Source organism: Miscanthus floridulus, chromosome 7 (assembly GCF_019320115.1).
Source record: "Miscanthus floridulus cultivar M001 chromosome 7, ASM1932011v1, whole genome shotgun sequence".
Lineage (NCBI taxonomy): Eukaryota > Viridiplantae > Streptophyta > Magnoliopsida > Poales > Poaceae > Miscanthus > Miscanthus floridulus.
Window position 1 is genome coordinate 33,705,014 of NC_089586.1, and position 6,000 is coordinate 33,711,013.

Here is a 6,000-nt window from a genome sequence, read left to right on the forward strand (position 1 = left end):
GGCCTCTAAAAGCAAAGTGAATAAATCTATGCCTCGGGTCAATCCACAGAGAGGAGTAGAACTCATGAACCCATGATAGAACATAGTGACCTGTTTGTCCAAGAAGATCTATCAGCCTTGGCAGATAAGAGAGATGAGGATGGATCTGTTCACCTATAGCTGCAACAAGAGACTCTATGGAGCAGACCCACTGAGATCTGAAAGCAACACCACTATTGAGATATGCATTATAGAAGTCCTCCTACAACATAGTGTAGAAGTGCTCTAAGGCACGCTCATCTCGCCTCGACGAAAACCAATCCTCAAACTATACGAACCATAGCTGTTACACCTGTCTAGCTGTGGCTGCCCTCAGGTCAAGGTGTACCACCAGAGGCAAACCCTATGGTCTAGGAGGTGGACAAGAACCCTGCCTCTGTGTCTTAGGCCTCGGTGACACCTAAGTGCATGTGTGACTAGAGCGTCAAAGCTATGGCTATGCTGCCTGCTCTGCCTCCTCAACCTGCTCTCCCTGCTAAGCATCCTTTATCTGCTCTACCGACTGTGTCTACTGCTCAGTCTCCCCCTGAGTCTGACTCTCCTCTAAAGAGACACGTCATCCTCCAAGCATGATAATCTTAGGTGGACTACCAAGACTAGCCTCAATCCTCTCGACGGTGGCCCTCTGAGCGGGTGATAACTGGTTGCCTATGTGAATGCCACTACCAGCTCCACCTCTCTCTACAAGCTCTGTGGCGGCTGCCACTGCTATTGCCCTCTACATCAACATCATCTAACTTCTGCTTCTTCTTTGTAGTCTTTTTCGCCTTTCCCTTTTGCTGAGCGTGTAGGTGAGGCGGAGGCCTTGAATCCTCATCATCAGGACCACCTCCGGCATTCTTGCAACGTGCCATCTCTGAAGTTGATGAGAATCACTGCCACTGACAAGAAACAACTGCCAACTGACACTCGTGAGGTTTGGCCTCAATCTGTACTCAGGGGCTTGGCCCTGAGTAAAACTGCCACAATCAAATCAACCACAAGAGCACCAACTCGCTGCACGATAGAATAGATAGGAAATATAAATAATCACTATATTCATCTAGAAGTGAGAAACCCTAAGAAGAAAGCAGCAGATAAGGAATTGAAATCGATAGCTTGCTACCTGATGAAATCCGATGATCCGATGACCGACAAGCACATGAGAGGATCACGGAGGCACCACTTGGGATCGGCAAGGTTACGCTTAGGGCTAGGGTTCCAGCACCTGGACAAAAATCATGATGGCGCAGTCACGATGGCATGGGCATGGCGGTGCAGGCACGATGCGGTGGTGGCATGGTGCGACCGAAGTGTAGGCAAGGTTGCGGTGCAGTGGAGCAGACTAGCACGGCGGCGGGTGAAATCGCAGCCGTGGGCACGGTGCGGTTGAGGTCGCAGGCGTGGGCGTGGGCGCGGCGAGGCAAGCACGGGCTGCGTGGGCTATGCGACGGCTAGGATGTGGTGGCTCGGGCGCGGCGGCTGTGCGGCGGTAGGGCACGTGTAGTGGCACAGTGGCGTGGGCAGGTGGCGCAGGTGCATGCAGGCGCTTGGAGCTGAGTAGTGCAGCGATGCGGTGTAGTGGTGGCACGGGCGCGGGCTCGGCGATGTAGGCAAGCAAGGGCACGGCATCGTGATGTGGGTGCAGACGCGGACGCAGCGAGGTAGGCATGAGATTACGGCAGCAGTAGCGATGCGGCGTACGGAGATATATATGGTGGCCCCCATGTGACAGAGAAGAAAAGAAATATGAGATCCACTCGGATTCAACTGACCGGACGCACTGGTGGCAACGACCGGACGCTGCCACTTGGAGTCCGGTCGACAACAGAGAGGTCCAAAACCCCTCAAGTCATGACCGAACATGTCTGGTGCCTCATGATCGGATGCTCAACATAGTCCGATCGGTCCTGACATCTTCTTCTTCATTTAACCGGATGTAGGGCCATCTTCACACCAGACGCTGGAGGTATACTGTTTAGCGTCCGGTTACTCCTGTGCTACATTTGTTCACCTCATGTGAACTGACTGGACGCTGTAGGCAGTCCGGTGCAGCGTCTGATCACCATTTTTTAGCAAATCTTCAAAGTTCCTCCGCACTGCCTTTTCCCAATCAAGTCCCAACTTCAATAAGACACAAATAAACACTAATTGGGACTGATGTGGGAGACCTCTCTCAAGCCCTCAAATTTTTCAAAGTATTTTGCCTTAGGCTATAATTCTTTTTAAGAAAATAGGCAATAAAAGGGGCGAGGAGCAACATGTGGTCACACGATAGGGTTTTATGACCAATAGTAGCTTTAAATGCTCTCCCTATTTGTGGATAAACACAACGGGTGCTCAAAAGATAACTGAAAAGAAATGACAAAGCAACACACATGCACATGCCATGCAATACTTGAAAGTAAGTCTAGTTGCTTGTCAAGTTTGATCCAAGGTTAAGCTTCTTCACATGCTTTTCGGCGGTTATCTTAACCATGTTAGACAAGCCCTAAGTGCATTACTAAAAATTAAACATGTTTTATAATACAATGCAATGCAAGAGACAACACAAGCTCATTTTTTAGTGAAGTTACTAAAATCAAGCACATTGAGCTCATTCCTCAACCAACAAAATGTAGCCTCATCTAGCGGTTTAGTAAAGGTGTTCGTCAATTGATCCTCGATCCTTACACCTTCTAGTGAAATATCATTTTTAGCAATAAGATCTCTAAGAAAATGATGGTGGATATCTATGTGCTTGGTGCGAGAGTGTTGAATCAGATTATTAGCAAGCTTTACCGCGCTCTCATTGTCACACAACAGAGGAACCTTTTCTAGAACTACATCATAGTCTAGCAAAGTTTGCTTTATGTAAAGAATTTGTGCACAACAAGCACCCGTGGCAATGTATTCCGCCTCGGCGGTGGACAAAGCCACACTATTTTGCTTCTTGGAGGACCAAGACACTAGTGATCTACCAAGCAAGTGCCACCCTCCAGATGTGCTTTTTCTATCAATTTTGCAACCGGCATAATCCAAATCAGAATAGCCAACTAGTTGGAATCTAGGTCCTTTGGGATACCAAAGACCAATGCTTGGTGTGTGCTTAAGGTACCTAAGGATTCTTTTAACGGCAACCATGTGAGCCTCCTTAGGATTAGCTTGAAATCTAGCACACATACACACACTAAACATGATGTCGGGCCTAGATGCGGTCAAATATAACAAGCTACCAATCATAGAGCAGTAGAAAGTTTGATCAATTGTTTTACCTCCCTCATCTAGGTCGAGATGTCCATTTGATGGCATAGGTGTCTTGATTGGCTTACATTCATCCATTTTCAACCTCTTGAGAAGGTCCTTGGTATACTTTTCTTGAGAGATGAAAATCCCTTCACTCATTTGCTTGACTTGAAAACCAAGAAAGAATGTAAGCTCTCCAATCATCGACATCTCAAACTCCTTCGACATCAATTCACCAAACTCTTTGCAATAATCTTCATTTGATGAGCCAAATATGATATCATCAACATATACTTGACAAATGAAGATCTCTTCATCAAGCTTCTTGGTGAATAGTGTGGTGTTGACCTTCCCAATGGTGAAGCCCTTCTCAATGAGAAAATCCCGAAGGCGTTCATACCAAGCTCTTGGGGCTTGCTTGAGCCGATATAGCGCCTTGGACAACCTATAAACATGATTAGGATATCTAGGGTCTTCAAACCTGGGAGATTGATCAACATAGACTAGTTCATTTATGAAGCCATTTAAAAATGCACTTTTATCATCCATTTGATATAATTTCGTTTTATGATGCGATGCATATGCAAGGAGGATACGAATGGCTTCATGTATTGCAACCGGTGCAAAGGTCTCTCCAAAATTCAACCCTTCAACTTGAGAGAATCCCTTAGCAACTAGTCTTGCCTTGTTCCTCACAACAATACCTTGGTCATCTTGCTTCTTGAGGAACACTGAAAGCTCTAGTTTGGTTTTGGTGAATTGATGAAACCCTAAGTGCTAACCTAGTTTATCAAGTGATCATGAGATAGGTAGCACACTCCAAGTGATGAAGCAAATGAAGATCATAGCATGATAATGATGATACCATGATGATGATCAAGTGGTTGGACTTGGAAAGAAGAAAGAGAAAAACAAAAAGCTCAAGGCAAAGGTATAAACCATAGGAGCTATTTTGTTTTAGTAATCAAGACACTTAGAGAGTGTGATCACATTTAGGATTGATAGCCATACTATTAAGAGGGGTGAAACTCGTATCAGAATACGGTTATCAAAGTGCCACTAGATGCTCTAACTCATTGCATATGCATTTAGGATCTAGTGGAGTACTAACACCCTTGAAAATGTTTGTGAAAATAGGCTAACACATGTGCACAAGGTGATACACTTGGTGATTGGCACATTTGATCAAGGGTGGTGAAGTTTAGGTGCAAGGGTAAGAAACTCCATCGGTGGAGTGTCACTGGGAGTGACCGGACGCTGGCCACGGTTGGACCGGTGCGTCCGGTCAGATGTATCAGCGAAGACGCTAGTGTCGGTCAAATGACCGGACGCTGGGTCACTCTATGACCGGATGTTGGCAAGGTGCATCCGGTCAGTGCTGACGTACACTGACGTGAGGCGCACAGAGGAGACATCGTCTAACCAGACGCTGGCAGGGTCTAGTCAGACATGACCGGACGCGTCTGGTCGGCAAAATACGTTTCTGGAACCTTACTGGAAATGACCGGACGCTAGAGGCTCAGAGTTTGGTCAGTTGTAGCGGAGCGTCCAGTCAATAGATGACCATTGAGATCAGATGACTCCTGTTGAACGTAGTGTGACACGTGGCTAACATCGAGTGACCGGATGCTGGGTCCTGAGTCCGGTCGATTGGACCGGAGCGTCCGATCACCCCATGTTCAGCCCAGTGAAGGGGTACAATGGCTTTATTTCGTGGGGGCTTCTATTTAAGCCCCATGGCCGGCTCAAGCTCACTCTCTTGGCCATTTGCATTGACATAGCAACCTTGTGAGCTTAGCCAAAGCCTTCCCACTCATCTCCATCATTGATTCATCATCTTTGTGAGATTGGGAGAGAATCCAAGTGCATTGCTTGAGTGTTTGCATCTAGAGGCACTTGGTGTTCGTGTTTCGTTGTGGGTTTTGCTTGTTACTCTTGGTGGTTGCCGCCACCTAGATGGCTTGGAGCAGCGAGGATCATTGAGCGGAGGGTGGTGATTGTCTCTGGCTCCGATCATGGTGATTGTGAGGGGTTCTTGACCTTTTCCCGGTGGAGAGCCAAAAGGTACTCTAGTGGATTGCTCGTGGCTTGTGTGATCCTCATCTTATGTTGGTTGTGCGGCACCCTATTGAGGGTTTGGCGTGTGAAGCCAATTAGCGCATGAACCTCCAAGTGAGTGAATCGCCACAATGAGGAGTAGCTTGCCGGCAAGCAAGTGAACCTCGGTAAAAAATCATTGTGTTCATCATTGATTCCGAGGTGATTGGTGTTCATTGTTATTCATCCTTGTGATTGATTGGTTCCTTCATCTACGTGGCAGTATAATCTTCTTGATCACTCTCTTTACATTACCGCAAACTAGTTGTCAAGCTCTTTAGTGTAGCTAGTTGTGAGAGCTTGCATGCTTGGTTGGTGTGGCTCTTTAGTCAGCCTTTGAGAGCACACTAACGTAGAGTAGTGTCATAGCTATTGTGTGAATAGATACTATCTAAACTTGAATTGTGGTAGGTGGCTTGCATTTTGAGTAGGCTAGTGCAACACTTGCTTCGCCTCATAATTGTCTAACCATTTTGTTAAGTGTTGTTATAGAAATTTTTATTAGGCTATTCAGCCCCCTCTAGCCATTAGGACATTTCAAACACCCATTTTGTTCCAATGACTCTTGCACCTTGTGGTCGCTCTTTAAGTGTCCAAACTTCATTGCGGGTGAAGTTGTTCAACTCTTCATGCATGGCATTTATCTAATCCAGATCTTGA